Below are 22,536 nucleotides of genomic sequence, written 5' to 3'. Positions count from 1 at the left end.
TAATAGGGGAGGTCCGCCTCCCTTCTATCTTAGCCTAGCCTATCAAGTCTCATCAGGACTGTCTGGATCCTCTTTCTCTGTGGCCTAGTAGGGCCATCTTGCCAGGTTAATCAAAGAACAGGCAACCCAGCAGACTCTACTCAGCAGGGGTATTGAAGCACATACAATGTATTTTCATCATCTTTACTCTCTACTTCTCCCAAGATAATTATCCCTGCAGTTTGTGTCTCCTCTTTTTTCTGGGGGGAGGGTGGTGACTACCCCACAACTTCCTGTGGAAGATGTGTTGTAAATACATTGACTGTAGCAGATAACCCAAAGTCAGTTAGTCTCTTCATTTTCATCAGTTTAAGTTTTCTAGGAACAAGAGGGAAATAGGTAGACAGAGTTGGCATGAAGGGGTAATGCAAATAATAAGATAGAGGACAGAAAAGAGAGGAGTTGGGAATCAGGGGAGATAAATGGAGAATGTTTAGAAACACCATTCCCGGATTTCAGTATTTTATGCTTACTCAGATAACACTTAGCACATCTGCTACTTCTGTTCTGTATAGTGATTTTGAGCTTCCTTTCTTGCAAAACTCTCTCTCTGTCACTTTCATTCATGTGTCTCCTTGTTGCCTGGTGACTGAATATCTCGAATATTGCAGGAGATATTGCTAGCGTTACTTTTCACACACCTCACCTTGGTGTTCACTGTTTTGAAGTCCTCCTCCCTGGGAGGAGCCTCACATTTTTACTTTTCCCGCACCAAGTGCTCCATATTTCTCAAGTCTCCAATATGACTGTCCTTTTATTGTAGACACAGAATACACTATCTATTGACTAGTGAGAGGGAATAAACTAACAGGTTTTGATAGATATTTATTTAAAAAATACTTTAACAATTTAAGCGTATCTTGCGCTGATTGGGTTTGTGTGTCTCGCTGACAGTCACTGAAGCATGTTGCCTCACTTTGCGGGCAGAGAGAAGCTTCAGTTATTCTGATTCACGTAGTAAGAAACAATTAATACCCTTTATAGGTGTTTCTGACATAGAAAAAGCCTTCATTTAGTAGTCTCTTTGTCACCTCTCCATTTGGTATATCAGTCTGTGAAATGAGGATCATCTTCAGACATTTGAATTCTCATCATTGCTTTAATGTAGCATTATATTTAAATCAACTGGCTGTTTTTCTTGGTGAAGTATGAACTTATTCTCCTAATGTGTTGATCTCTTTAGATAGAAATGAATAAAAATTCAATTTGTGCTTGTGTAGACCACTTCCTAAAAATACCGATCTCCAGTAATATTTATATAGGATAAAGGAAAAAAATAAATAAACAGATAACTTAGGTTAGACGTTATATTAATTTTTGATTCTGTTTCAAATTAGGTGAGGCAACACATAATTAGCATTGTCTTACAAAGAACCAAATTAAAAAAATTAACTACATACTTTATTTTTTTAGCTTTGATTTAAATTTATAGAAAACTTTACCAGAGAGCACTAGAAAATTCCATACCCAACCTTGCTCACCACAAATACTCAGCCTCCAAATATCAACAATCTACATTAACATAATGAATCTGTTGAAATTAATGAATCAGTTCTGACATAGATTTTAACCAAGTGCACATAAAGTTTCATTATCATTCTCTGTTAGACAGTCCATTAGTTATGATGAATCAAGGTTCCATGTATCCCTGGTAATGGAAACATGAATAATAGTCTTCCTGCCCTTCAAATACCCTGTGTAAAGCCTGTTCCTCCTTTATCCCTGACGAAACAAGCATCTGGCAAACACTAACGTTGTCTCTGTGTGCACAGTTTTGTCTTTTCCAGAATGCCAAACAGTTCAAATTGTAAAGGATGTAGTATTTTAAGAATGGCTTGCTTTTTTTTTTTTTTTTTTTTTTTACTTAATGCTGTGATTTTCAACTCATAATCATTCATGTTTTATAATACTTTTCTAAGATTACAGAATAGCATTGTATAAGTAGAAGTTTTCACACTTTCTTCACCCATCTTGATTGATTTTGCCTTTTGTCAATTTTGAAGAAAGAAGCAAACAAACAAAAACACTAGAAACTTTTTTTTCTGCGAATGTTTGGGCATGAGCATACCATTCTCTGCTTTCTTAGGTAAATCTAGAGACAATATGGTCAGTTACAGCAACAAGAATAGTTTCATAAGAAATTTAACTGTCTTCTCAAGTAGCTGTCTTAATTTGCAACATAAATGTAAAAGCTCCTGTGACTCCATAGTCTTGGTGAAATTTCCAGCTGTCCAGTGTCTGGAATTTTCCATTCTAATACATAGGGCATGGCGCCTGTTCATATTTTTCCACTTGTACATTTCTAATAATACATGATATTGTTCATCCTTTCTATTTACACTTGAAATATATCATCTTTAGTGACAGGTCTACATAGAGTTATGACTAATTTTAAAGTTAACAATTTGGGGTCTTCCTGTGAGAAGTTTAGTTTAGAAGTTCTTTGTATATTTGAAAAGAAAAATCTGTCAGTGGCATATGTCCTTTCCCCTTTAACACTTTTCTCAAGGTTGTGGGGTTGTTTTAAACTTTAATGGAAAATAAATTATTTTTTCATTCATAAGTAGTGTTTTGGAATTTTACCTACAAACTCATTGTTAATGTGATGACATTTCTCCTAACATCATTATTAGGAAATTCTATGGTTTTGTCTATCACTTTTAGGTTTACGAACCATTTTGTGCTTATTGCTAAGGATTCAAAGTCAGCCCCTCAATTCACCATTTTTTTCTGTTTTCTCATTTTTAACAGTTCTTTAAGAATTTCCTATAATACATTTCATTCTTTTAACTGAACTGTGTAATAATGCACAAAATGAGATAATATTTTATATGCTAATATTAAGACTAATAACAGTTAGTGGCTATCATTAGGAATATCTTACTTTTGTCTATTTTATTCTTATTTATTAACAATTTTTTAAAGTAAATGAGTTTCACTATCTGGAATGACAGACATCTCACAATGAATGACAACTTTTATCCACATGAAAACATAGAATACTACTCAGCAATTAAAAAGGAAATCCTGAAATTTGCAGGCAAATGGTGGGAACTAGAAAAGATCATCCTGAGTGAAGTATCCAGAAGCAAAAAGACACACATGGTATATACTCACTTATATGTGGATATTAGTCATATAATATAGGATAAACATACTAAAATCTGTACACCTAAAGAAGCTAAACAACATGGAGGACCCTAGGTAAGATGACCAATCCTCATTCAGAGGTGCAAACGGGATAGACATCAAAAGAGAAAGAAAACAGGGAACAGAACAGGAGCCTACCACAGAGGGCCTCTGAAAGACTCTACCCAGCAAGGTATCAAAGCAGATGCTGAGACTCAGCCAATCTTTGGGCAGAGTGCAGGGAATCTTACAAAAGAAGGGGAAAGACCTGGAGGGGACAGGAACTGTACAAAAAATTCTGGGCCCAGGGGTCTTTTCTGAGACTGATACTCCAATCAAGGACCATGCATGGAGATAAACTAGAACCCCTGCACAGATGTAGCCCATGGCAGCTCAGTCTCCAACTGGGTACCCTAGTAAGGAAAACAGGGACTATCTCTGACATGAACTCAGGGGCTGGGTCTTTGATCACCTACCTCTTAAGGGAGGTAGCAACCTTACCAGGCCACAGAGGAAGATAATGCAACCAGTCCTGAGGATACCTAATAGGCTAGGGTCAGTTTGAAGGTAGGAGGACCTTCCCTATGAGTACATTGTGGAAGGGGCATGGGAGGAGAAGAGAAAGGGACGGTGAGATTGGGAGGGGTTGAAGGAGGGGGTAAAGCTGGGATACAAAGCGAATACATTGTAAAAAAAAAATCAAATTTCTGCACAAAAACTGAAGAGATGTTCAGTAATTTTCCTTTTTTCAATGGTCAGTTACATTTTGAAAGTAATATGGTTCAGCAATATTAAGCTTTTCTAATGTGGTATTTCTTAAATGTTCACAAATATTAATACATACTGTAGTTGTTCAAGAGAGTTGTATATACATATAACATTTCCAGAACTAATTTGGAAAGTTGACCTTTTATGTGAATCATAGGAACAGATTTTGACATACTTTTGAAGGTACTGAAAAAATCCAATTTCACTGACATCACCATTGTAGTTGAATTAGAAATATCCTTCATAGGCTTATATAGTTGATTAGTTAGTCTCCAGTTACTCTTTGGGTAGATCATGGAAGCTATAGAAAATAGAACTTTCTTGATGGAGGTAGCACATCACTGGGAGAGGCCTTTGAAGGTTGATAGTGGCTAGCCAGTTTCTTGCTACTGCCGACATGTCTAGCTTTACCTGTAACCATGCCTTCCCAACCATGATGGGGTATATCACTATGTAATCCTAACCCTTAAAGAGCCCTTTTTGGTCATGATAGTCAATCATTCTATGCTTGTGTGTGCTTGCCTAGAATGATACATATTATATGCATATATATGCATATAAACAGTGCTTAAGGATTGAAATTGACATCCAGAGCTTGCTGAGATTATCCAAGTTATGACAGTAAGGGTTATTATGCCAGTTATGTTTGGGTGTCATAGAAAAATGTGTTATCAGAGTAGAGACATGGGAATAATAGGATTCTGAACAGTAGAAACAATACTGAGTGAAATATACCAGTCCATAACATCCACTAAGTTAGCAGTCCAACACAGGACCAAGAAATCTATGGTATACTGAAATGTATTCACATGTTCCTTTCTTATTTCACAAAAAGTGAGGGAAAAGTGTTTAGAATTCAGCAACTCTGTGGTTATGTCACTCAGTGAGATTTGTCTGTCTTAATAAAGACAGAAAAATATTTAATAAGTAGTACCTGGTAAGTAAACTGATTACCTATAGATATTTCACAGATTTTTATTGTTTGATGTAAGGGTAGGTTTTTAATTCACAAAACATTCATTGTAGCTAGAATCATCATTTTAGAAATGATTTTTGAATCTAACAAATAGATTTTCTTTTTTTTTTTTTTAACCTATGTTTAGGTGGACCTGGATAGTTTATCATAAGGAGAAACTGGTAAAATACAGCTTAAGGAACTGAACACTACAAAGAAAACAAAAAGGTGATTGGCAAAACAAAGGCCTAGATCTTCACTGTCAAGGTAAGTATAAGGCTATTTCTGGGTGTTAGAGCTGCCACCATGGAATAAAACTCTAATCTGTCCTGTCTTCCTAGGTACTCTCTTATAGAACCAAACAGTGTGAAAGTAGCTTTAACAGGCCAAATCTAAGGCATGAGCCATAACATAGCTGCCTGGGGTTTACAAGGGCTATCCAAATTATCTAGTCACTGTGCCTGGCTAGGCTCAGGGGTTTTCTTGAGAAACATCACTTTAAATGTGGGGTGGCCATCCGCAGTGAACACACAAAGTGTCAGTCATCCCAAGATGGTGGAAGGAACATGCATTCTGAGGTCGGGCAAATTAGAACTGAACCTGCATTATGAACTGTTTATCTAGTAATTAGCAGCATATTAACATCTTGTGATTATTACTATTCACACTTGACCACCTGCTAAAATAGTACACAGCATTTGAAAGTTTACTGTGAGTACTTAATGGGATGTTTGTTTAAAATTCTATCATTTATTATAGCTGACACATTCAATGCACCCCCTTTGCAGGGTGAGAGGAGAAAGAGGCAAAAAGAGACACTGAGGAAGAGAGAGAGAGAGAGACAGACAGAGACAGAGATAGAGACACAGAGAGAGAGGAGAAAAGAGGAGAGAAATAATTCTCAATATTATTTCTCTCCAAAGAGTACTGAAGCTTTCTGTTTAGTAATCCTTGGTTGGTTGACATTAATAAAACACTTCAAGCTGATGTGGGTGGATATTCCTTCCTGTTGCAAAGAGAACAAAAGCCTCAACAAGGAGCAGCTGGAGAAAATCATTGGCGAGGGGAGAAAGCAGAAAATGAGGCACAGCTTCATCACTGAAATCGCACATTAACATAACAGGGAACACATACGAAGTTTGCCATGTGTGACTGTTGTTGCACAGTCAAGAGTCATTTTATTGTAATCAACAGAGGAAGCAAAACAAGTGGATAAAATTGTGTGTTTCATGATTCACAGCAAGTGTTTTATCTAATATATTTACGGCAATTCCCTATAAAGTTCTATGAAACAAAACATAAGCAATAACTGTGTAATGGCGATTAACTATTGAACTTTCTGTAGATTTTAATCCGGAAGTATCTAAGTTAATTTGATTCCAGAAACAACTTTTTCCTCACCACTTTTGCTAAAAAGTATAAAGTATAAAAAGCTGAAGAACGAAACCTAAATTCTCAGGGGAAGGTGACAATTTCTCCTAAATATAAAACTTCGAGTAAGAAGTCAGGTCCATCCCATGGTACAACTGGAAAGCAGATTAAAGATAATCTTTTGAAAATGAGATTTTCAAATGACAATGATTCCAATTTGTAACGCTAAATGCGAGACTGCTGCTACCACAGGCTGACGTCACTTTAAAGTTTGCAGGTTAATGGTACAAAAGATCACAGGCTCCTCATCTGTCAACATGAAGTCAAGCTGCATACCGTGATGAATCTCAGATACCTGGCTGACATAAAAGTTTCATCTGAGGCTCTTGCTCCCTGGTTAATTAATGCGGTAGGGAATGGACCTGGCCTGAGACAGGTGCGTTTGCTATGAATTGCAGGAGAGGATTGTGTCAACTTCAAAATGAATCTACCCTTCAGCGTATTAAAATTTTTATTTGTGAATGTGTGAGCTTATATTTTTATCAATTATGTATTTGTTTCTTATTCTTGAAATGCAATCCATGTTTTGCCTTACAAGGAAGTGTATTTAAGGGTCTTACATGAGATGACACTCAAGCATAGAGATGCTTTTAAAGAGAAGGTGGAGGTGAGTTTCTTGCCCTATTGTTAGCTGTCAATTATACAAGTTCCAAGTGACTTAAGTCTTTCCATTGCTAACCTGAGAACAGAGGTTGTCTCTGTTGCTTTGCAGTTTCAACTAAGACAAAGCCTCAAAATGTTCATGCCTGTGGAAGATCTACATTTGTAAGACACTGAAGCAACAGAAGGAATCTGTCAGAAAACATGAGAAGCCCACATTAGCTTGAAGGCAAACTCATGAACAGGTGTTCAAAGGAGAATGAGATGTAAAATTTTGTGTGTGACTTTTAGATGCAAAATTAAGGAGCATAAACCTGAACTATGAGACAGAAAGTAAGAGAGAGAGATTGGAATTACCTACCAAGCTTACAGACAGCGCTACCATTGGATGAAGACAGACTTGTTCTGCATTTCAGATGTTATGCTGCTAGGTCTTATAGTCAATAGACTGTGTGTTTAATCTTTTCCTCCCACGTGTCTGAAGACTGTCAAAATAGAACACAAAACCTCACAAGTATTTGAATTTCAATCACAGTGCTATATATTATTTAACACTTCAGAATCATTTATCCTAATCAGTAGTCCTTGCTCATAACTCTCATATGGAATTGTATGTATTTACAGTGGGTCATAGAGAATTCTGGCAAGGTAGCAATTAAGAACAAATGGCAAAGGCAAAGAGTATTTATAGCAAAAAGTCTTGAATGTTACAAAAATGTGCTATAGGCGAATTTTATTTATAAACTTCATGAGGTTGCCTAGAAGTACATTCAGTGTTAAAATACTTCCTTATTATGCAAAACAAAAACAAATAACAAAAAACAAAACAAAACACTTATTTATACCCCTAGCACGAGAAAGGAGAAATTGGATTAAAACAAACACATGGTTTGGTTTGACTATATATGTATGTATACTATTTATGAAATCTGTTACAATAATGTGTCAGACTAGTTAATTTAAGATAATTATGTTCAGTGGCATATTAAGAAGCATGTTACATATATCAAACTGCAAATCTATTGTAACATGAGAAAAAAAACCTGAAGCTAATTCTACTAATACTAGTGAGAAAAAAGTATTATTAGCAATATAACAAGTTATCTTTGAATATTTCCTTACAAAGCTAATAGAGGCATTAAAATGTCAAAAAATATCTTTTTTTCTAGGAAAAAAGCCTATGCAAGGTTTTAGAAAACATATATTTTAGAAAAATAAAATACAATAATGTCATGAAAGAAAATAGCAAGATAATATGATAGATTAGAGGATATTATATAAAGTAGTAGCAAACTTTAAATTTAAATAAACATACATGAACATAGCCAGAAATGTATCAGTTTCTAAAAAAACAAATTTGTTGATTTAAATAAGTATTAAGACATTCTGTATTTATGGATATAAAACCAACTTCAAAGTACTATTAATGTGGTGAGGAGGGGGTGCTGGGCAACAAGATGACAAGCAAGCCTAATGCCTGATTTCAACTTCTGAAACACTCTTAAAGGTCGAAGGCAAGAATGCAGTCCACTAAGAGAATGAAGAGACTAAGTTTAGTCTCTGCCCTAAACTTAGACCTTCATATCAGACCCTGCACATATCACACATACACACAATAATAAATATGTTTTAGAAAGAGATTGCTATATTAATTTGAAATTTTATAAAATTGCACAATAAATAAAAGTTCATGTTTAATTGTGCAGCTAGAAACTTTCAGTGTAGAATTCTGCTAGCCAAAACCACAACAAAATAATAAAATTCCTGGGATTCACCACAACTATGGTAGACAAAAGTTAGACAACCAGCCCTTAGTGAGTTTGTAGGGTGTGGGGGTTTGAATGGGAAATATTCTTTACAGGATCGGGTATTTGAATACTTGGTCCCTGATTGGTGATGCTGTGTGGGAGGTTACGGTCCCATAGCTTAACAGAGTTAGCAGACTACTTAAAAGCAGATGTGTCATGAGTCTTTGCTTTGAAAACACTGCTAGTTAGAGTCTTTTAAATGCGCTCAGTAGACTCCTGTCAATGTTTAATGTGCATCCCATCTGTCTTTCAAAACGAGGATTGATAATCTTAACCCATGTCCGCTCTCTTGATTATCTTTTTGAGGTGTATAGATTTCATTATGTTTATCATATCTTATAGGTCTATATAAGTGAGTATATACCGTGTTTGTCTTTCTCCTTCTGGGATATTTCACTCAGGATGATCTTTTCTAGATCCCACCATTTGCCTGCAAATTTCATGATTTCCTCCTTTTTGATTGCTGAGTAGTATTCCATTGTGTAAAAATACCACAATTTCTGTACCCATTCCTTCGTTGATGGACATCTGGGTTGTTTCCAGGTTCTGGCTATTACAAATAAAGCTGCTATAAACATGGTTGAGCAAATATCTCTTTTGTGTACTTGAGCAAACTTTGGGTATATACCTATCAGTGGTATAGCTGGGTCTTGAGGAAGCACTATTCCTAATTGTCTTAGAAAGCGCCAGATAGCTTTCCAGAGTGGTTGAACCAGTTTACATTCCCACCAGCAGTGGAGGAGGGTTCCCCTTTCTCCACAGGAACTCAATGACTGGCTCTTTGGCCTCCCCACCCCCCAAGGGAGGAGCAGTCCTGTTAGGCCACAGAGGAGAGCTTTGCAGCCAGTCCTGAAGATAGCTGATAAAACAGGATCAGATGAATGGGGAGGAGGTTCCCCCTATCAGTGGACTTGGCAAGGGGCACGGTGGAGATGAGGGAAGGAGGGACTGGGAGGGAATGAGGGATCAGGACACGGCTGGGATACAGAGTTAATAAAATGTAACTGATAAGAAAAAAATAAAATTAAAAAAAGAAGAATAAATTAATTAAAACAAATATAAAAATATTTGAAGAATCAATTATGAACTGGTAAAATCAATGTTGTAATAATAAAATATAATAGGGTGTTTGGGGGAATCTTGGTATTTTAAATTTGTGGAGTAGATACTGAAATTCATATTTCAAGCAAAAGTCGTGTACATATAAAATAATAATTCAATAAAACTGAATATGTTTAAAAATCAAAAAAAAAAGCAGATGTCTGAGTGAATAGAGATAGACAAAGATGGTACAAAAGAGGAGACATTAAGATGGCCAGAATCAACCCTTTACCAAAAAAGCATCAATAGCTCATAAGTAGATGCCTCAATGAATGATTGGTCTTTCCACAGATCATTCCAGATATATTATGTGATTTCCAGAGTTTTCAGAATCCACCCTCCCTGTCCACTGCACCAGAACTGATCATGACTCTTATTTTGATTTTCCATTCATACTCATTGAGGAGTCTTAATATATAAGAAAATGAGTCACTGTATCTGATTATCAATCTGGCTAACCTTAGTGTAAGACATTAGAGAACTTACAATAGTAGGATCAGGGTTCAATGTCAAAATGTCTTAGCCAGATTTTATTATCAGTAAATTTGGAACAATAGGATGTGAAATATATATGTAACACAATAGTAAGAATGAATTCTTACTCCAAATTACTTTCCACACAAAGTAATTAGAGCCAAAGCCTTCCAAGATTACTTACAAATGGAAACCATGTGAACAAATATATATAAACAAAAAATAATTTTAAAAAATTGAAGCACGCTCACAGCACACAGGCATTTCCAAGCATGGTAGTAATCCTACCACTACAAACTGGAAGTCAGGAAAATCAGGAATTCCCTCTACGTGAAGAAGGTGAGGCCAGCTTGCACTTTGGGAAACTGTGTATCTAAAAGTGAAAATTAAAAAGAAGTGCAAAGAGAAATAGTCATGATTCCTCAACATCAAGAAAAATTAAAGAGGACAGACTGTCTTAGATCAAAAGAATTTCAAGAAATGTAATCAAATTCAATGAATATCTCTTGCTTTGATTTTAATTTAAGCAAATAAAATATTTTTTAACTAAAAAGGAAAACTTGAATACACTTAAAACTAGCAATTCTATTGTGGTTCCACAAGAAAATCTTCACATACTTTAAAGATTCAGATGTGATCCACTTATCTTAAAAATATGAACTGAAACACACAGGCCAAACTGTAGGTTTTGGTTTTGTTTGAAAACACTTTAAATTTAAAAGAGGAGGTAAAAAATGTCAGCATAAAAAGTTAAATCAATAATTATTAGGATGTGAGTGATTAAGAAGAGGAGGGATTAGGGTCTTTATTTTATTATTCATTCCAAGATTTTTATAATGCTGTCAAATTTTTTAAAAGTGCATGCCTCTTCTTTAGAAAAAGTGGATAAGAATGGAAAGAAGTGCTATGGTCATGAGGGAAGATATGAGTTTTCTGAAGTAGAGGAAGTTCAAGCAATAAATAAAAAAGATACGGGAGCAGGGATAATCCAGAATTCAGGCATTGATCTCCGGTATAACAGTTTTATGTAAGAAAGCTGTTCTACTATTAGCACAAGCGTGTGGAAGAAAATCTTTGTTTTTGAAAAAGTGATTGTTTCAAAGGAGAAGGGAGATGTTGGTGGGTAATAAAACTCTGGGAAGAAATTTTCTTTTAAAAATCACATGCATACATGTAAATGTAAGGATTGAGAAGGTTTGTTTATATATTTTAAAATATGCACAGGCATGTATATGCATATATAAAAACAAAAATAAAGAAATAGAGAACATAAATTTGAGAGGTAGATAGAGGTGGCACATGGAAAGGTTTGGAGGGAGAAAAGTGAGGAAAATTTAATTCTATTTTAATTTCAAACAAGAAAAATAAGCCATTTCATTGCTATGTTTCGTTAGTCCTGAGTATATAAAACACACTCTTGAGCAGGCCTCATGCCCAGGAGTAGCTGGGTAACAAAAAAAATAACTCTATGTTTTTGTTTTGTTTTGTTTTTATTTTTTATTGTGTGTGTTGCAGAAGAGGGTTGTATATCATTGTTTTGGGATTTTTGTCTTGTTTATTTGGTTGGTTGGTTGGTTGACTGATTGATTTTTATTTTTGTTTGGAAGGAGAAATAGACTGTGATGTTGGGTGAGTAGAATGATGAGGAGAAGTTGAGGGAGCAGACAATAATGATTAAAATACATTGTATAAAAAATCTTTTAACTATAAATCCTCAAAACTAGGTTAATGTAAATACTTTTAAAAGATAAAAAGCGACTGGAAAAAGAATAATAGCAATAATTTCATAGAGTTTTCAGTATTTAACACTGTACTTTCCTTTGTAAAAAGCCATAATATTTAATTTAAATATTATACCCTGAGATATCTAAAGTAATGATTTCAGCGAAACAAAAATTGTTTTCACTTTGGTGAAAAGCAGGCTCTGGGCTATGATGGTCTATGAAAACCTGTTGTTCACAACAAGGGAGGAGTCTTATGCAAGGTAACCTTTTGGAAAATACATTTTTTATTTATATGCATTTTATATTTATTTTATTTATTTATGATTTATGTTTTACTTAAATACTCTGGGTAGGAATCTGATGATTGGCATCAAGATGTCTACATTACTATTATGGGCTTCCTGCTAAGAGAGCGAGTATGCCAACTAAACATCATGGTCAGGCTAGCACCTTTCATGTACCCTGACTAATAATAGTGAGGATAATGATAGACTTAGTGGTCAAAGACTCAACCAAGATATTTATACCAACCCTTGAAATACATTCAGTGTGATATTTCATAATAGATCTTTAAGGTCATAGTAAAACCCTACAAGCACATTTAAAATTGCACAGTATTATATGTTATAAGAACAGATCTTCCTATAAAATAACCATTGAAATGAGTCTTGTATAGGCAAGTTGGGTCAACTGCTTTGTCCTGTATTTACAGAACGAAGCAGTTCAGAGTCCTGGGCCCTGCAGGTCACAGACATCTCAGTATAGCTCTGAGCGTAGCTAACGCATCTGTAAATGGAAACCTCACACTGCAAAGTTTAATACCCCTGGGAGTCTACAGGAGGGTCAAAGAATAAAAATAAGCAACACAATATTGGGAATTAGTCAGATAACAGGCTCTAACAGGAAAGGGTTACTCTGAAACTCTTTTCTGGACAGTCAACAAGGTATTTGTAAAAGAATAGATACAGAGATCAAGGGAACAGAAAACATACAAATGCAGAAATATGTAAACAGAATATATGTAAAGAGTCAGCGAGCATATCAAAGGAAATAAAGTACCATAGGTGACTAGGGACATTCCCTTAAAACAGTCTCAGATATCTCTATACAATATATCAGAGTCTAATATACCAGACACTGATCTAAACAAATGCAAGGATGAAAGACAGCAGGAACTCTCATCTGCTTACGGTCAGAATGCAAACTGGAGCCACCCCTTGTGTAAGGAGCTTAGCAGCTCCTTAGACAGGTAAAAATATATTTAGCGTATACCATAGCACATAGTCTTTCAGGTATTTTCCATTTAAATCTAAAACCCAAATCCTGCATACAAATATTTAGGAGAGCATAATTTATAATTTTTAAAATTTGGACACACATTCTGCCCTTTGTTAGTATAGAACAGTGGCACACACATTCACTGGAATGTTATTTATCGAAAACAAATCATTTATCAGGACACAAAAACAAGATATTTTAAATGCAAATTTTCATTGAAAAGCATAATCTGGAATGCTTGTAATCACTCTGAGTTTAATTATGTGGAATTTTAAAAAAAGTATGGGTGGTATTTGGAGAAAGAACAAACATAATTGCCAGAAGTTTGTTTACATGAGGCAAAGGACATATGAATGAATAAAGGTCCTAGCATTTTCAGGACAGTGAAAACATGCCTGTAATACTGTAATCATGGATCTATGATGTCATGCTTTTTACCAAAGCTCCAAATAGCTCAGCAGAGAGAGGGTACCGACGTAAACATTCTAAACATTGGCTAAGGGTAGCTTAATCAGTTAGCTAATCAGTTATAGCTAATATATCCTACTAACACATGGTATAATAAGTAAGGTATTGGTGCATACGGACAAACATAGAACATTGCTAATTTTTTCTCTTCAATTTTTAGCTAAACCAAATTGTCTCCCTAGTGATAAAATTCACTGATTGCAAAAACTAAAATATGGGTTGGATCAAAGTCAGGAATGAAATTCAGAATAGTAATATTAAAATATAGTGTGTGTGTGTGTGTGTGTGTGTGTGTGTGTGTGTGTTTAAATTAAGATAAAGATAACAGAAGATAGTCAAGATGGAGCATCAGTGCCATTGAGGAGTGTAATTTAGTTCAGTCTCTGTATGGAGGCTACTCAAGATGGAGAGCGGTGCTATAAAATAGTCCTTTGTACATTATATAGCTGCAGCACTAGTGAACTCACTCAGCTCTGGTTACCTGAACAATGCCTGTGCACGATCACGCCAATTAAACTTCCAGTGTGGAGTGGGGAGTGGATCATGATGCCCACCCCTTAGGTGAGAAGCTAGGCTTCTGGCCTGTACAAGAGGAAATTATTTCTTCAGGAAATGTGGACACTGGTAGGTTGATCTTGCTCCACTTGACAGTCATGCACATACACTACGTGTACTTGCTGTGTTATTTTAAAAAAGCCTTTGAACAAGAACAAGGAGAGAACTGGGAGTTAAGGGGAAGGAAGGGAGAAATTCTGTAATCATATAAAAATATTAAAAATTAAAAGAAGAGGCAAGTCAGTGATGATGTAGGTGTATGATCCGAGCACACAGAGGCAGATCTCTGATTTCCAGGCAAGTCTTTTCTACAGAGTTGAAGGACAGCCAGGGTTACAGAGAAAACCACTGTCTCAAAAAAAAACAGAGTGTTGGGGGTGGGGGGAGACAGAGAGACAGACAGAGAGACAGAGGGGGGAGAGGACATGTTAAGTAGGTTGTGAGGACTATTGAACTAGGGAAAGGAGCATATGATCTAAGTACAATGTGTCAATGTAGAAAGTAAAAGATTGAGAATAAAACCAGCGTGTGATTTAGTAATCCTTTATTGGGCATTTAGGCACAGACCTTGATAACTGTTTGTATCGATATGTCAAAGAATCCTTCACTCTTCTGTTTACTGAATCACTATGTGCAGTAGCCAAAAGAAACACAAAAAAACTTGTTCCCATGAGATGATAAGTGGATAAATAATATGTAGTAAGAAAATGTGATACATATAAGTGTTTACCTGCATACATGCGCACACACTGATAACACTCCAAGCATCTGACTACTATTTAGCCATGAAAAAGAGAGAGAGAGAGAGAATACTGTCTTCAGTGCAAAAGTGGTAGTTGTGATGTCAAATAAAATAAGCCAGGCATGGCACAGAAAGATAACATATTGTTTACATGTGCAACCCCAAAAGTCTAGATTATCAAAATTAAGGAAAGTATGACTGGCAGCAGAAACTAGGAAAAGTTGGAAGAGGACACCATAGATCAGAGCTGTTGGCTAATGCAACTTTCAGTCAGATAAGTTACGTATTTCTGGAGTGTTGCTCAGTAGGGTTACTGTGGGAATGGGGACATATAGAATACTTCAAAATATTTCCCTTAAAGGAATTTAAATGTTTCAACTAAAATTAAGTGATAAATATTTGAGAAGATAACTTTGTTTAATTTGATAAAAAGACTACACACATGAACACAGCAGAACACACCTCCATGAATATCAAAAATTCAAAGTCCTCAGTTCCCTGCTAAACTCCTTATTTATATAATCTAAAAGGTTCACTGCACAGTTAACCTCTTTGTATTAATTATTTTGCTAATAATGTGAAGGAGTCTGCTCTAATTACAAATAAATTTCAAAATCAGGAAGCAAAAGACCCCAAAAAATTAGAGAAAAAAAATGTCTAGTGAGGAGATGTTCATATCCTCTTAGAATGTGGTGATAAGATCATAGATAATGAGACCTCTTTTTAATGAATAAAAAAAAAGGCAGTCATTGTCAAAGAGCAAGCGTTTTCAAATTGTTGGACAGTTTGATTTTGAAAACACTGGCTTTGGAAGGGAACTGACTTTGAAATGAAAGCATAAAATCCCTTCACATAGGAGTCTTCAATTGTGTGCCTGAAAATATTTTGATTTCTTTGTGTAAGTGCTATGGCACATCATTGCCTCTAACTACATGCTTACCACAGTGTTTGAACATTGAGCTGGCGATGTACATAGCATATCACAAGTGAAGCAAAGCAGGAGAATATTAAATGGATATGCAAATTGGTTCATGAATATGAATAGTATCCTAAGTTACAGATACTGTCGTAACATCAGAGAGCTCAAAATGGGATTTCATTACAATGGCTGGATTTCTGGAGAATAAAGTATAGCAAAAGAGACTGATGCTCCTAAGATGTGGGTTCCTCAACCCTAGCTGTGTGAAACACAAACCGTATTTTTCTGCTCAATACATTTAAATGAGAAAATGGAGTGTGTAGTACACAGTAAGAGAGCTGTGAGTGTCACAATTTCAAATACTTACGTGGTAGGAGCAAAATTTCTTAATGCTGCCATATTATCTGTATCCCATAAAGTATTATGATGGAAATGTGTCACGGGCTCTCTGATACGGCAAGGTACTTCTATTTACATCTGAGCAAACTGTAGCTAACAGGATGTTATTTTTTCAGTTAAAGCAATTTACATTTGCTTAAGTATGTGTGTACGCCCTCGTGTAAGCGTCAGTTTTATGTGATGAGATGTTTGGTGGAGTCAGAAGATAACTCCTGTCTTTATTCTCCTTTTACGATGCTGGTTCTGGGGACCAAACAAAGATCTTCAGGCAGTAGTCATCACATTCACATCAACATCAGTGATTTTTGTTTGGTTGGTTGGTTGGCTTTTGGTTTTTGGTTTTGTGAAACAGGGCTTCTCTGTGTAGCCTTGACTGTCCTGGACTTGCTTTGTAGGCCAGACTGGCCTTGAACTCACAGAGATCCACCTGCCTCTGCCTCCCTGAGTGCTGACATCAGTAATTTTTAAAACATGCTTTCAGTGGATTCCAGGTTTTTCACTAACACTTGGAACATTCAACATCATTTGACTTTCAGACAGTTCTGGAGATTAAATTTCCTCCCTACACTATAGAGACTGTTGGGTCATTACCAAGAAGATAGACTGAGTCTGTGCTGCTGCTAGGGGCCATGCTGGTGCTCATGGCCCGGCTGCAGCCAGGGCCATGTTGATATACGTGACCCACACCACCATCAAGGACCATGAGGATGTCCCTTGTTTGTACTGCCACCTGAACCTGTGTTGAGGTTTGTTGCAAGTGCTGTAGCCAGAAACCATGTGGAAGTCCATGATGCATGCTGCTACTGATTATAAAGGGCGAGAAAGCTTCTTTTGCAGTGGGATTGATGACCAGAGACTCACAGTTGAGAATGAGATATAGAAGTCATTTGTGATAACCCCTCCTCCCTCCCCCCTTCAAAAAAATGTCTAGACAGGAAGCTATTGAAAATCTCTTTAAAACTGTGAAAGCGACACTGAAGTGTAGTTAATAGTTTCTGGCAGCGGTGAGGGTGGAGAAGGACTTTGTTGTTGTTGTTTTGTTTTTGTTTCTTTTTTAAAATTTATTTTTAAGTTATTTTTTTATTAATTTCATTTTATTCAATTTGTATCCCAGCTGGAGCCCCCTCTCTTATCTCCCTCAATCGCACCCTCCCTCCCTCTTCTCCCCCTATGCCCCTCCCCTAGTACACTGATAGGTGAGGTCTTCCTCCCCTTCTATTTGAACTTAGCCTATCAGGTCTCATCAGGACTGGCTGCATTATCTTCCTCTGTGGCCTGGTAAGGCTGCTCCCTCACAGGAGAAGGTGATCAAAGCGCCAGCCACTGAGATCATGTCAGACAGTCCCTGTTCCAAATTACTAGGACACCCACTTGGAAATTGAGCTGCAAGGATTCTAGGTGTTCTAGGTTATCTCCATGCATGTTTTTTGGTGGGAGTATTTCATGCTAGAGTGGATGTGGAGAAAGTGGAACCCTCCGCCATTGCTGGTGGAAAAGTAAACTTGTACAACCATTTTGGAAATCAATCTGGCACTTTCTCAGACAATTAGAAATAGTGCTATCTTAAGATCCAGCTATAACATGTTCTCCTAGGCATATATCCAAAATATGATCAACTATACAAAAAGGACATTTGCTCAACCATGTTCATAGCAGCTTTATTTGTAAGAGCCAGAATCTGGAAACAACTCAGATGTCCCTCAACTGAGGATTGGATACAGAAATTGTGATACATTTACACAATGGAATACTACTCAGCAATTAAAAACAAGGAACTCATGAATTTTGCAGGCAAATGGTGGGAACTAGAAAAGATCATCCTGAGTAAGATATCCCAGAAGCAGAAAGACACACATGGTATATACTCACTTAAGTGGATATTAGACATATAATATAAGATAAACATGATAAAATCAGTACACCTAAAGAAGCTAATCAAGAAGGAGGACTCTGGGTAAGATGCTCACTCTTCATTCAGAAACACAAACAGAATGGGCATCTGAAGAGGAAGAAAACAGGGAACAGGACAGGAGCCTACCACAGAGGGCCCTTGAAAGACTGTACCCTGCAGGGTATCAAAGCAGATGCTGAGAATCATAGCCAAACTTCGTATAGAGTGCAGAACTTTGTGTTCTTTAAGGGGCAGCCCAGGGGGAGTTTAGATCATGCTCTACAGTGGGTATAAGGGAAAACACCACAAATTGGACTTGGTATTTTTTCTTCTTTTGCTTTTTTGTTTTGTTTTAGTAGAGGTCACAATGGTGGAGATAGACCTGGGAAAACTGGGAAGTGAATGTGATGGGGTGCATTTTGTGAAATGTCCAAACAGCCAATGAAAATACCATGTTAAAAATATTTTAAAAAAAATGAAAAGCACTGCTCTAAATTAGTTTACAATGATCACAGAAAAAACAAACAAACAAACAAACAAACAAACAAAACAGATATCTAAGAGCGTCCAGATGAGCTCCTTTTGGAAAGGAAAATGTAGGCATCCATGAGACATAAGGAGCCTCTAAAAATGGGAAAAAGGTAGGTCAAAATCATACAGTTGAATGAAGAACATGTGGATGGAAGCACTGCAGTAGTTCCTGTGTATTCCATCAACAGCTGATGCCAGTCCCAGCTTCCCACTGTGAGCATATTTACACAATGCGTGTTATACATAGGTTAAAAAACAAATAAACAAAACAAAGAACTTCAGGTATGATGTAGATGTGTGGGATTCGACTTCTACTTTCCCTAAGCTTTCACAACAAGTAGAAAGACAAATTGTTACCCAACAAATCTTAGAAACTTTAGTCTGTAATTCTGATTCCAATTAAACATGTGAAAATGACTGCAAGTATGCCACCAGCTACCCTCACCCGTAAAACCCTGGAGTTCTTCTGTTTGCCCTCTGCCCCTTCTACTCTCTTTATTAGAAATATTACATAAGATGAAAACCATCTCTCTCTCCTGAGGTTGTAATGCAAAATCCTAAGACCCATGAACTATCTGCCCCACCAGAGATACAGAACCGAGCCTTGGAGTTCCCCATGTATCAGTTACCCAGTCTCCTCCACGGACCAATCACTATATTCTTCATAAAGAATGACTGGGCTTCATGTTTTGTAAAGAAAATGTACCGAAGGCCTTTTTAGTAAGAGCCACTCTAGTCTTCCCACAGATTATGAGAAAAATGGCTGAATGTTTGCCTAGCAGTAGGGATTTTCACCATACATCCTTCCCCAGCTTCTGTGTTTGCAGCGCTGTTAGACCTTTACAAGTTAGTCTGCCTCCACTATTCTGAACTCCCTGCAGTTTCAGAAGCAAAATAGATTTTCTTAAAGTGACAGATAATTATACACATTAAACATATAGGATATAATTTGCTGTATATATACATTGTGGACTCGTTAGATCTGTATAATTAATAAATGCATTACCTCCCATAGTTGAGCATTGCGTGGTTCAATATCTTTAAGGCTGCTTGTTTCCTGGTCTTTCTTTTTGCCTCTAATAGGATTGCCCTTTTGTTCCCAGCTCACCATGAAATGTTGTACTTATGTTTGAAACTCAGTGCAATTGTCACTTAGTGTGGAAAGCCATTCACTTCTCCCTTCTTTGTGTGGGAGCTGTCCTTTGTATATAATTCTATTATTGCACCTTTTAAATGGTATTGCCATTATTTGTTCTTGTGTCCAAACATGCCTGGTTTCATCTAGATGGTCTCTCTGGAAACAGTAAAATAGAGAAACACTTGAGTTCAGAGGAGCTTGGCCAGTTATTTTAATGAGAAGACTTTTAAAATAAACATGAAAAAAATCACTTAATGTCAAGCTGTCTATGTTGGCAGGAACTGTGCAAAATGGCAGATAATGTCACTTTTGCATTTAAGCTCATTCCAGTGTCTGAAGGGAAAGGGTTGGATGAAAGAAAATGACTAAAGAGTCATGTCAACAGGTTCTGCTTTAAAGAAAACAAAACTACATTATACAGGAATTGAGAACATTTGAAGACAAGAAAACATTAAACCTTGTATTATTATATTGGTGTGTTAGTACTAAGATGGTATTTGCTATACATATATCACATACACAACCTTGTCTAGAATATTCCCCAAATGATTCTTAGGCAAGTTTAATTTTTTTTTTTTTTTACATAAGCACAGGATGCTAAAAGGTTATAATTAGCCATAAAGAAACACAGAAATCTAAAACATACATGAAGACTAAAAGTATCAAGTCTCTACCATAGGCCAAAATTTGATAAACTTACTTTTACACAATTACATTCCTAAATGTTGTTAGACACTAGTTGAATCCCTCCTATGGAACTTTGAAAGCATAGTCGTCCTAGTCGTCCTGCATATCTATTCCTGTATTCTCTCTGTACTATGCCTAACACATACAAGAATGAGATAGTTTCACCTTCCCCAAAGGAATAGTTTGGTCCCAACTGTGAAAACATACCTCAAAAATATTTCTTACAACTATGTTGACTAGACATAGAAACAATGGGAACTTTTATTTTTATTACCTTAATTTGAAATATTTCAAAATAAGACACAGTGAAATCTGTCTAAGATTGGTGCACTGCAGGGCAGCCATCACCCAAGAGGCCCCTCAGTTCCCTCTCAGCTCTTTCAAGGATTCCCCTGAGAATTGGCCCAAACTGCTTTTCTGTGCAACTTACAGTTCCTCGTAACATTGGTGAAGCTGGTTATCAGGCTATCAGCTCAACTTTTTAAGAGAGGCAACTCAGTGGTTGTTTTTTTTTTTTTTTTTTTCAGTTTGTGTATTCTGGGGGCAGTAGAATATTAATTCATGTCCTCAGACTGGGAGCTTGATATTTTTCCTAGCTTCTCAGGGGGGAAATGGGGGCAAGATAGGATTGAAAACTATCCCAATCAAAAATAAAAGAATATATGCATGCCAAAGTTTTGTATGATTTATAGATTCAGAGGTCTTGATTTTTTTATTCTTACCCAATAAATTCTTATTGATTTCCCCAGAGGTATAGGAGTCTCAAACTACTTTTCTTACTGGAAGTCTAAATTAATAAAAACAAATGCATCTACATTTGTTATATAATATATAAGGAGTCTGTGAATCACCCAATAGCACATATTTATTGAGAAACACTTTTGTGTCTATGAACCACAATAATTACCAGCATGGCATGATACCCTAAGGGTGTAGTAGTGGCATACATACTTTGGTGGTAACCAACAACACCCAAATTGTATTAAAGATCTGTTCAAAAACAGAGAGATGTTGGTGGTACTGGAAACCTAGCCAACTAAGTCATGGATCTGAGAGTACTTTTAACCACGACTTTAGTAAATCAACATAATCCCTCCCTAACTACATTAGAAATATTTGTCCTTACACCCACAGATAAGCATAGTTCTTACAACTCATCAAGGAAATTTCTCTTTCCCACAGATGGGGGCCATTAAAGAAAATCACAACCAATCAAACCAATCAAAAATACGTAGTAGAACCCAGTCACAATAAATATATCTACAATATAACACCCACACATAAGGCTTAGGGAACAATTTGGAAGAGAAAGCAAGAAGATTGCAAGAGCCAGGAGATCAGAGAGTTCAGTCTAAGATTGTGTTTCCTAGTAAGCTACATTCATAAAGTGTCACCAACATGACTGCATAAACATTAGTTAAACAAGATGACATCAATAGGCATGCCAAACTAGACAAGAACAAGCCACAAGGATTCAACCCTACACAAAGACAAGCTACAGGTATCTAAAGAGTACTGACAGTTAAAGAAATAGTCTTTGATAGGGAGGACACACTAATTAGTTATCTACTATCAAATGGTCAGCCATAAAACACAGACACAAACAGCACTATCTAGAATGTACAGAGGGTATTTACCTACTTAGAGATGTAATTTCATATATACATATGAATATATATAATAACAATGAAAGAAGATGCCATGATAGAAAGAAGAATATAGGAGGGTTTTAGAAAGAAAAAAAGGGGGAGGAAGAAATTTTTAAATTATTTTATAAGCTCAGTTTTGTAAGGTAAAGAGTAAACAAAATAATTAAAGAAATATGTAAAACTAAAGTGCAAAGGCTCATGTGTGTGTGTGTGTGTGTGTGTGTGTGTGTGTGTGTGTGTGTGTGTGTGT

Source organism: Psammomys obesus, unplaced genomic scaffold, assembly GCF_907164565.1.
Source record: "Psammomys obesus unplaced genomic scaffold, mPsaObe1.curated_primary_1811, whole genome shotgun sequence".
In the NCBI taxonomy this organism is placed as follows: Eukaryota; Metazoa; Chordata; class Mammalia; order Rodentia; family Muridae; genus Psammomys; species Psammomys obesus.
The sequence above is the reverse complement of the archived record's forward strand: the minus strand, read 5'-3'. Positions refer to the sequence as shown.